Below are 11,511 nucleotides of genomic sequence, written 5' to 3' on the forward strand. Positions count from 1 at the left end.
ACACGGCAGGTATAGAAAGCACGTTAAATCCTAGGACACTTAATGTATGTTAGCACGAAGAGGGAAATGGAGGTAGGGCGTGGTTAGCGGAATATCGGGAAGGAATACGGGACCTCTACAAAGAACGTGCGCAAAAAAAAGACAAGGAAAAAAGTTCGAAAGAAAAAGCCCGGAAAAGAGTAAAAAAAAGAAAAAACTGCTGAGAGGGCGAGGATTGTAGCCGTGACGCAGGTTCAACGTTACCCTTGTCAAGTGATAGTCCCGTGGCACACTACTACAATGCGATCGGAGTCCGTGACGCCACTTGCGAGACTCACGGGGATGGTTTCTTGCCGGAAACGCGCGAATCGCTGGGACTTTCTCCGGTACGAACTGCTTGGGGGCACGAACTCTGCACGCTCAATCGCTCAATACGCTGCAGTGCATTGCCGCAGTAGAGGAATGCGAGAAGTTGGAAGGCTGGTGAGGTGGCGCCACCACCCGTTAAACATGTCTATTAGCAACACTGAGACATACGCCAGCGTGTTGTGCGAGTTTGTAGCCTATTTTGTGCACATATAATGGTCAGTAGGCTTCTACAAAATAGTTTTGAATTAACAGCTTGAGAGTTCGCAAGAAAACATTTGTTATTCTCCGGGTGGACAAGCAACACGGAGCAGGGAGAGGCACGTTCTTTTATTTCCCAACGGTCGTAACTTGAGCAGAAGGCGGTGTCTCTGTAGGTTGCCTCCGCGGCAGAGACGTCGTCCAAGCATACTTACCTGGTGCCGAGGTTACCGTGTGAGGTGTTACTCTGCCGGATTGCGTCCAGATCTTCAAGGCAGCCCCTGGATTCTGCCCAACGGTTCAGGCCAGGAGTCCTTTCGCCGAGTCGACCGCCCGGGCACCACAGCAGTTCGCCGTGGGAGCCAGGGCTCCGCCGTGCCGTAAGATGGTCTACTCGGCCCCCCCGCCCAAAGCTCATTGCTTCATTATCAATGCACCAGATGGCAGCACCGTAGATGATGCCATCGATGCACTTGAAATAGTTACCGGCCCAGCCGGAATTAAGTCCCTCCAACATATGGGAGGTGTAAAGTTTGGTGTCGCTGCTGCCTCCAACAGCGCTGCCATGAAGCTCAAGACCCGAGGCGCTATTTTGCTTAATGGCGTTTCAGTACCGCTAGTCAGCGTTGGTCCAGAAATTGTTCACGTATCAGTCTTTCGAGTGCCGCTGTGGGTGGCCGATGCGTCGCTCGCCGCAGCGTTATCAGCTTACGGCAATGTCCAAAATGTCCATGAGCCGGCTTTCAAAGGTCGGCCAGGTGTTGGTACAGGCATCCGGGTCGCTCGGATAGAGATGAAAAAGCCCATCCCGAATTTTCTAAAAGTCCAGGGCTACACTGTAATGTGCGACTACCGCGGTGTAGAGAAGCTGTGCTCACGTTGCCGCCTGGCAGGCCACATCGGAAAGGACTGCCGCACCCCCCGCTGTAGTAGGTGTGGCATTTTCGGACACGAAACGGAGGGCTGCGAAGAACCGTGCCGTAAGTGTGCTGGCAGTCACGCCACGGTTGACTGCATCAAACCAAGATCTTTTGCTGCGGCAGCGGCAACGGAAACTCAAGAAACGCCTGAAGTGCCAGCTATCACCTCGGATGGCAACACAGAAGATGAATTGGACGCTGGCACCTTCACAATTGATGAAAAATCGGAAGACAACGAATGCCCGAGCGAGAGCGGTACAGAATCAGTTGACACATACTTCCCAGCACTGCCAACGACCTCTGAAGAAACCACAAGCGACGAGGCCACTCACCAAAGCTCGCCCAAGTCAGCGACCGTACCAGCGTCACATAGTGCTGCAAACCCCAACGACAGCAGTGCTTCAAGTACTAGCGAGCCACCGCACAACCCTGACGAACGCGGCTCCCGTGCAGCTGAACGAGAGGGCCAAACATCCCGCCACAGCATGCCTGCGTGTGTGCCTCAGCCTCCTCGTGTCGGCAAGCTACTCGTCGAAAGCAGAAAAATGGACTTGGACCACCCACCCAGCCACCGCATCAGTTCACCCCCCTTGGACACCGCCATGGAAGAAGATCGCCACGGCATGAAACGGGGACACCCTGCCTCAGCGGAAAGCGACAGCTCCTCTGAAACCAGTAAGCCCCACAAGATTGCAAGTGCCCGGCGCAGTCAGGGCACACTTCTCCCTAGAATAATGGCCTCATTTCAGTGTTTTCCTCTTTTTAGTTTCAGAATATCTGCGTGCGCTCTTTTAATAATGGCGATTGTACACCTTCTATCTCTGAATGCTCAGGGCTTGCGCAGCCTAGACAAACAGAGGGAGATCGTGAACTTCGCACGAGCACGTAACGTAGATATTCTCTTTTTACAAGAATGCAACTTTAGTTCCCCGTATGATGTTCAGTCTTTTTGTTCTCGGTTTTGTGTTGAAGCATTTTTTACGTTAACTGATGCATTTATGAGTGGCGTCGGGGTTGTATTTCTTACGCCTGCTTATCGACGCGGTGCCCATTGTCATTTCGGGTTTGATGGACGCACGTTGGCAGTTGACTTTAACCTGCATGGTCGTCGTGTGAGAGCACTTGTTATCTACGCTCCAGCGCAGCGCTCCTGCACCTCTGAATTTTTTGATTCACTCGATGCCTACATGCTTGATAGCTATCCCACTTTCCTGGTTGGGGATTTCAACTGTGTTGAGGACCCTCACAGAGATGTCAGTGGTCGCAGACAGGGCAGGCCTTACACAGGCGTACGAGCACTAAAACGGCTCATACGTAGCTTCAGGCTTAGAGATGCGTGGATAGATCTGCATGGTAACCAATTTAAAGCAACGTGGCAACGCGGCTCTAACATGAGTCGATTAGACCGCTTTTACTTCCCTGAAAATCTAGCCACTCATGTTACCAGCTGTGACGTCCTCAGATTCCCGCCTGATGTCCCACGCATCTCTGATCATTTCCCCGTATCAGTAAAGTTATCATTCCACCAGTCAGCTCCATTTCAGAATCACTGGAAAATGGACACAACACTCGTATATGATCCGGTGAGCGTTGCCACCCTGCGTGTGGCACTCGAGTACACGTGCAGCCGCCCAGTGGAGCCGCGATGTTGGGATTCCTTGAAGGCCAGCTGGCGTGCAGAGCTAATGAAAGGAGGTCGGGAAAGAAAGTTGAGGCTGACAGCTGAAATAAACGACACCCTTCGGAAAGCACGCATAGTGCGGCGTGGTGAGCCTCTCACGTTCACCATGCAGGACTATTTAAATCAGTTAAAAGCTCGTTACCAACTCCTGCTTCGCCTTAGCTCGCGCACAGCCGCAGAATTGTTTGTGAAGGGGAGGCCTGTTGCTGACCCCGCGGTCCTTCGCAGTGTTCGCAGCGGCTCTTTAGAAAGAGTTACATCGATTCCCTTTGTTGTACTGCCGAACGGGACACAGTCTGACAACGCCGAAGACATAAGGGAAGTATTCACCGCACATTTTACGCACTTGTTCACGACTGAAGGTAGAGACAGTGAAGGTCTGAACTGTGATGTTCGAGAATTTTGTTCAGGTATAGCGCGCATTCCTGAAGAACTCCGGGAAGATCTTTGCTGTCCAATAACCTCGGATGAGCTTCGGATAGCGGTGCAGGGAATGAATGCCTCTGCAGCCGCAGGCCCGGACGGGCTTCCAATCATATTTTATAAGACGTTTTTCGAAGTAATACAAGTACACCTACTGTCAATGCTCAACGGGCTCCTTACGGAAGGGATTAGACCGGAAACATTCCGCGAGAGTAGAGTCGTACTCATTCTAAAAAGTAGCGGTGAACCATCTGAACCCAAGGCATGGAGGCCCATCTCCTTACTCAACTCGGATTATAAAATATTTGCTGCAATACTAGCACATCGTATAACAGCTGTCTTACCTGAATTAATTAGCAATGCCCAAACATGCTGTGTACCAGGCCGCACAATCTATTCTTCGCTAGCTCTAACCCGCGATCTTTTTACCTTTGCCACACATACTCAGGTTTCAGGCGCTTTTGTATCCCTTGACCAAGAAAAGGCATTTGATCGTGTAGAACGAGAGTATCTTTTTGCTGTTCTAGAATGTTTTGACTTTCCGGAGCGCTTAATAGGAACCCTTCGGTTGCTGTATACAGATTTAGAAGCTTACCTGGTAATCAACGGCCAGCCCAGTGATCCAATAGCTGTGAGCAGGGGAATACGGCAAGGTTGTCCTCTCTCATCTCTCCTTTTCGTGCTGTGCATAGAGCCTTTGTTGCAGCAGGTTCAAAACTGCAAGTCAATACGCGGGTTCCCTCTCCCAGGCCAGGGTGAGGTGAAAGTAGCAGCATACGCTGATGATGTTTCTCTTTTCATAAGGAATATTGATAGTTACAGCGCATTTCTGCGTCTTTTTCACATATATAGCTGCCTATCAGGTGCACGCCTCAATCCGGCAAAAAGCCAAGCACTGCGTTTCGGAGCTTTTAACGAAGACTTTCCTGATGGTGTTGCCTGGGTAGATGGTGTGAAAGTCCTGGGCGTTACATTCCTAGCGTCCGGTGAGGTAGCTCGTAGCACCTGGAAAGAAATAAGACAAAAAGCTGAGAAACGGATCGACGTAGCTCAAACGTTTCACTTACCCTTCTCTGAGCGAGCATACCTCATCAAAAACAGTGTGGTGGCGTCCCTTTTTTACGTAGCTAAAGTGGCCCGTCCTCCTCGCAGAGTCCTACAGCGGTTAGCTACTGCTTGTGGTTCGTTCCTTTGGAATGAGAAGAACGAGAGTGTTTCAAGGGCTCTGGTCCGCTTACCGACCAAAATGGGAGGCTTCAGCATCCCGGACTTTGAAATAATGTGCCGCGTGCTGGCCCTGAGAGCCACTTGGGATATCATCGCGGATGTAGTATACTGTGGCAAACAACTTACTGTGTATTTTATGGGCACCTCTCGCCGTCTGTTTGGAATGGACTCATGCACAGGTCCGGCAGCCGAGAGACCACCAGTGTTTTACACATATATTGTACAATCACTACGCATGGTTCAGAACGCATTACCCAATTGTGACCCCAAGGAAATGTCCCCCACAGACATATGTGAAAACATAGCTATTCAGCGCCTGGATGATGACCAGCGCAGGAAGGTTAGCAAAAGAAAGCGGAGGCCGTTGATCACAGCCTCCCTTCCAGCGGATGTCCGCGATTTCATTTGGTTACGAGAATGGCAGGCACTACCAACAGCCGACCGCCTTGCAGCGTGGGGCGTGGCGCGCTCCACGTTATGCCCGCAATGCGGTCGCACTGAAACCTTAGATCATGTTTTGCATGAGTGTTGTGTGGCGCGCACATTCTGGCGCCTAGTGACGCGCATGTTTCATGCCAGAATGCAGTGGCAGAGTCGCCACAGAGACATTTTCATAGAGCTTGTCATGTGTATAGGCATGTATGTACTGTGGAAGCGGAGAGGCCTGGCTGTTTTGCGGGGGCGACCGCAAAAAGCCATGTTTCCGATGCTGCATAGATTAAGAACATTACTATACACTCACCTGAATGAGGAACTTGTCATGCTGGGGGAGGAAGAATTCCTCCGACATTGGTCAACGAGATTCATTGTTGTTGCAAATGGTAAAGTGACCGCGCCTATCCTTCCATACTAGGAAGATAGGCAAGTGAGAGAAACGTTTCGATGATGTTATCATGAAATAGTTCCACAAAGCAAAAAAGCTGTGCAGAAATATTATCAGCGAAACAGCATGTATATTTGTATGTGTATTTGTGTATATGTACGTGATTGAACACCTCTAAGATTATTGCAATTTTTGTCCGCTAAGGCCCCAGACGGATACACTTGTGTTCTGTAGATGTTTATGAAAAATAAAATTCTCTTCAAAAAAGGCGGTGCCTCCAGGGAGAGGTGCGGGCATTGCACTACGCTCGTGCTGACCCCTGCCACTACCCCAAACTGGGGCAGATGGGGCATGCAATTTTTGGTAGTGGGGGACTGCGTTCGCGCTTTCCCCCTCGCTATACCATCAAAAGTCAGATTTTATAACTCATCGGCGGCTGTTTTGGTGCTGCTCCGTTGCAGGCACTTCGGTAATGCGAGGTCGTTCGCTTAAGGAGAGTTTAGTTACGTAATAATTCAGATCATAAATAGATAAACCTCGTGGAATGCACAGGTTTGCTTAGTAAGAAATGACCTTCAGCAGTCTATTTCGGATATTAAGTATCAGGGGAATCCCTCCTCTCCTCTATCATTTGCCTCTTATCGGCGTTAATTAGTCGCACTTTATCCGCCTAGAGCAAGTTTGTAGGTACACCATCGCTACTGTCGCTGGAAGAAAAAGGCGCAGTATCTGTCACACTTGCTCTGTGTGACAGATAATAATAATGAGATTCTTGTTGAGGGGGGAAGAGAAGGGGGGGGATTACACGGCCCTATAACTGTCTCCTGTACTTGCAGGGATACACCGCTACGGGGCCGAGTAGAGGGTAAGGGGGAATGAAAGAGGGGAGAGGAAGGGGGAGCGAAAGCGTTGTCGTTGGTAGTCAATGTCGAGGACCTCTGGAGAAAAATGCCAAACATGGAAGGGCAAACACTCGTACAACAAGGATTGGTGGATATTGAAGCGGGGACGTGCCGCGCAAAGGAGAAAGCCTTCATGACATATGTAGAGATAATTATGAGGTTTAAAGAAAGGGGAAAAAAAAAAAGAAAATCTGATAGGGAGATTTGGAATGTCATGGATGCTTATGCTAGCAGTTGGATGCGCGCGGTGGGAGGAGTGGGGCCTTGCAGAAGGGGCAAAGAGCCTTGTGGGATAATATAGGAGGAGATAAGATAATAATAATAATAAAAAATAATAATAATAATAAAAAAAAGTAGTCTGAGGGCATATTTGAAATGCGACAGATAGGCTGGGAAGGAAGGGCCTTTGCAGAGGTTGCATGGGACCTTATGGGATATATAAAGGAAGAATTGATGATAATAAACACCACAAAAAAAAAAAAAAGAAGAGGGAGAAAAAAAAAGTCTGTGGGGATTATTTGAAATGCAGGAGATAGGGCCTTTGCAGAAGGTGGATGGGACCTTATGGAATATGTAACGGAGCAATTGATGATACAAAACAGACAAAAGAAAAAAAAAAAAAGAAGAGAGGGAAAAAAAAAGTAGTCTGAGGGCATTAGTTGAAATGCAACAGATAGGCTGTGAAGGAAGGGCCTTTGCAGAGGGTGGATGGGACCTTATGGGATATATAAAGGAAGAATTGATGATAATAAACACCACAAAAAAAAAATAATAAGTGGAGGGAGAAAAAAAAAAAAAAGTAGTCTGAGGGGATTATTTGAGATGGAGGAGATAGGGCCTTTGCAGAAGGTGCATGGGACCTTATGGAATATGTAACGGAGGAATTGATAATGATAAACACACACACAGAAAAAAAAAAAAAGATTCTGTGGGCATTACATAAATTGGTAGAGATAAAAGTTAGACGATTTGCGGGCAGTTGGTTGCGCGCAGGAGTGAGAGAAGGTCCTTGTGCAAAAAGGCCTTATAGGACTTAAAGAAAAAAAAAAAAACACAAACAGAATAATGATAATAAAAAAAAAAAAATGGAACTGGTGCTATGCGGGGAATAGCGCGGGAGTGGCACACTGAATTGGTGAGAGTTGCTGGCAATAATTTGCGCACTAGGGGAAGATGGAAAGTGTTCACAGTTTTGCACTTAGTCCACTGTCCCGTAGGAATAACAGGAGCACTTTTAGGGCACTTTGCACTTTGTGGGGAGGGCCAGACGGGTGAAGGATCTCACATGTGTTAGCACAGGGAAGTCCAAGATTTCGGTAACCTTCCCGAAGGAGGTGTCGCGGTTGCGAGTACACAGGGCACATACACAGAACGTGTTCGAGTGTTTCTGCGTCACCGCACGACGCATACAGGGGAGACATTTCTCGTAGTCGGCTAGCGCGCACACCGGTCCAAACACATCCGATGCGGAGGCGCAACAGCAGAACATAGTCTCTCCGGGCGAAGAGGCGAGTATTAACTGCACGGAAGGGGTGGCCGCTGGCGATGCGAGGGTCAGGGTGGTGGGAAATGGTGTGTCGCGCGATTGCAAGACGAGCACAGTCATATGTAGTGTTGTCCGCGCACATGGGAACGGACGGGTGGTGGGCTGATCGAGCGAGCTCATCAGCAAGTTCGTTGCCCCCTATCCCACAGTGCGATGGGATCCATTGTAGGACTGTATCGCAGCCGGATTCGGCGAGGCGTTGGAAGTTGCGTGCGCATACTTGCAGTAGGCGAGGTCCTTGGGCCTGAAGCGCTGCCCTCGAATCGGTGAGAATGGCAGCATTTTTAATTTCAGGGCTTTCCAGGAGCAGGGTGGCTGCCAGATTGAGTGCAGCTATCTCAGCTGTTTGTGACGAGGAAGGGAAGTGTAGCCTGCATAATTTAGAGGTGTCCAAGTCGGGAATCACACATGCGGCAGCTGCGGATTTTTCTTGCTGACGGACTGACCCATCAGTAAAGATGAGGGTTCGGTGACGAAAATCCGTGTGAATTTTGGATGCGGCCTCTTGCTGAAGTGCGCATACGGGCGTGTTTCGTTTGCTCTTCACCCCTGGGAGACCCTGATAGATGCGGGGCGGGCAGATTTCATGTGGGGGTTGTGGAGCAGCAAGGGGCGGTGGAGAGGGGCCCAGTATCTCACGGAAGAGGCACATGACACGACCGATGCGTGTGTTAGGTTTGGCTGAAATTCTGCGAAGAAGTTCAGAGCCATCTTGTGCTCGGTGAAGCCGCTCGATGTGGTTGAGGGCAGTTTTGAGTGCTCTTAGTGAGAGGGGGATGTTGCGGGTTTCTGCATAGGTCGCTGCCACCTGAGATCCGTTGGGGAGACCATATATGTGTCGTATGGCGTTCCTATGGCATGTGTCCAGCCTTTTCCATTGGAGTGGGCTGAGGCTGAGCAGGGGAAGGGCATACAATGATCTGGCTGAGGCGATCGCTTCATGGATTCTTGCACAGAGCGGGGGAGAGGCTCCTTCACCTTTGGCAAGGAGACGAAGCGCTAGTTTACCTATGCGCTTGGTGTCTGCGCACACTTTATCCACCGCAAGGCGCCAGGTGATGCGGGCATCAATTTTGAGGCCGAGGTAAACAACCGTTGTGCGCCAAAGCAGGGGGGTTCCGTCCAGGCGAAGAGGGCGTGTTTTGTTGCGGGCTGCAGCACCACGGGGATGGTAGAGCAGGGCTTCAGTTTTTTCGGCCGACACTGCGAGGCCGACACTGCGAATAAACGCGGTGACAGCATCGAGCGCACGCTGAAGGTCGCGAAGCGATGAGGCGTTGCTGCGGGTTGTTGATGAGGCGAACAGGGCAACATCGTCCGCATATACACACACACGCGCAAACTCGCGCTCAGCACGGGGGAGACACAAGGGTAGTTGGGCCAGCACGATGTTGAATAGGAAAGGGCTCAGCACACTTCCCTGAGGGACACCGCATGGCACTGGACGGGGGGCACTACAGGTGTTGCCCACCTTCACGGAGAGTGTTCGCTCGCTGAGGAACGCACTGACGAAGTTCAGGAGGCGGCCGGTGGCACCAATGTTTTTTAGCGCGTCGATCACTGCCCAGTGAGGAAGACAATCGAAGGCGCTTCTGATGTCGAGCAGGATGAGGTATCCCACTTGGCTGGTGTTGCGGGCGTTTTCAAGGGTGCTGACAACATCCGCAATGCAGTCAGCAGTTGCTCGTAAGGGGCGAAAACCACTCTGCTGAGGCGCCAAGCACCCGCTTTCCGTAGCAAGCCACTCCAGTCTGCGAACTCTCTGAACTCTCGCGAATACTCTGACTCTGAACCGCGCCGTAAGGGAAGGGAGGAAGGTGGGAGTGAAAGTGGAATGAGAGAAAGGGGAGCCGTTGTGGAGGGCTACGGAGTAATTTCGACCACCTGAGGATCTTTAACGTGCGCTGACATCGCACCAGCACACGGACGCCACTTCGTTTTGCCTCCATCGAAAAACGCAGCCGCCGTGGTCGGGTTCGGACCCGGGAACTCCGGCACAGTAGTCGGGCGCGTCTTACCACTGCATCACTCACTCACGGCGGGGGCCGTCTACGCCACGTGGTTTATTAGATTTGTTTAAACTGATAGGAATTATATTCGGAGCGAAGCGAAATACACGCAGATTTGCATGTGCTTTTTGTTAAATTGCCGAAATTAGGGTACTGTTTAGTATAGTACGAGAGACGCAGAATGCTCTAATTTCATTCGAAATAGTAATTGTCGTCTAAGCCAAGTGGTTTATAAGGAAAAACAAAAAACAAGTAAGCACGTATGCGTGCCACCTCCACAAGCTGCGTTGCCTGCTCGATTTCTGACGCTGCTTTCCCCACGTAGTCTTTGTACACTGTCTCCGAGTATGAAAGGGAACTATCAGTTTGCTCAAAAAGACGGTTCGTTTTATTTTCTCAAGTAAAGGCGAAAATTACTTTTGGACGTTACATTTATAATCAATAAAACACACAAAAAAGTATACTTGACACATAAACGACAGAGGAACGGGTAACTTAATGAATGGCATAACTTTGCTCCTTTTCATATTGAACAACCCTACGCAGACCGTGAGGGTTAACTTTTTCATATTTGCGCTATGTAAAGCAAGGCGAGGGTCGTGGATGAGCAAACAGGTCAGTGCGTTGAAAAGAAACAGGTAGAAAGGTGGTGAAATGAATTGAAAAAAAAAAAAAAAAAAAACACGGCAGGTATAGAAAGCACGTTAAATCCTAGGACACTTAATGTATGTTAGCACGAAGAGGGAAATGGAGGTAGGGCGTGGTTAGCGGAATATCGGGAAGGAATACGGGACCTCTACAAAGAACGTGCGCAAAAAAAAGACAAGGAAAAAAGTTCGAAAGAAAAAGCCCGGAAAAGAGTAAAAAAAAGAAAAAACTGCTGAGAGGGCGAGGATTGTAGCCGTGACGCAGGTTCAACGTTACCCTTGTCAAGTGATAGTCCCGTGGCACACTACTACAATGCGATCGGAGTCCGTGACGCCACTTGCGAGACTCACGGGGATGGTTTCTTGCCGGAAACGCGCGAATCGCTGGGACTTTCTCCGGTACGAACTGCTTGGGGGCACGAACTCTGCACGCTCAATCGCTCAATACGCTGCAGTGCATTGCCGCAGTAGAGGAATGCGAGAAGTTGGAAGGCTGGTGAGGTGGCGCCACCACCCGTTAAACATGTCTATTAGCAACACTGAGACATACGCCAGCGTGTTGTGCGAGTTTGTAGCCTATTTTGTGCACATATAATGGTCAGTAGGCTTCTACAAAATAGTTTTGAATTAACAGCTTGAGAGTTCGCAAGAAAACATTTGTTATTCTCCGGGTGGACAAGCAACACGGAGCAGGGAGAGGCACGTTCTTTTATTTCCCAACGGTCGTAACTTGAGCAGAAGGCGGTGTCTCTGTAGGTTGCCTCCGCGGCAGAGACGTCGTCCAAGC

At 49.9% G+C, this 11,511-nt stretch overlaps 1 pseudogene; it reads left to right on the plus strand.

The window, feature by feature from the left end:
• The first annotated feature begins 5,837 nt into the window (after nucleotides 1-5,837).
• LOC146184350 (U1 spliceosomal RNA) lies at nucleotides 5,838-6,015 on the plus strand (annotated as a pseudogene).
• The last annotated feature ends 5,496 nt before the right edge of the window (nucleotides 6,016-11,511 follow it).

The sequence above is a fragment of the Amblyomma maculatum genome, chromosome 7 (genome assembly GCF_055883805.1).
Source record: "Amblyomma maculatum isolate TAMU_Amacu chromosome 7, ASM5588380v1, whole genome shotgun sequence".
Classification (NCBI taxonomy): Eukaryota; Metazoa; Arthropoda; class Arachnida; order Ixodida; family Ixodidae; genus Amblyomma; species Amblyomma maculatum.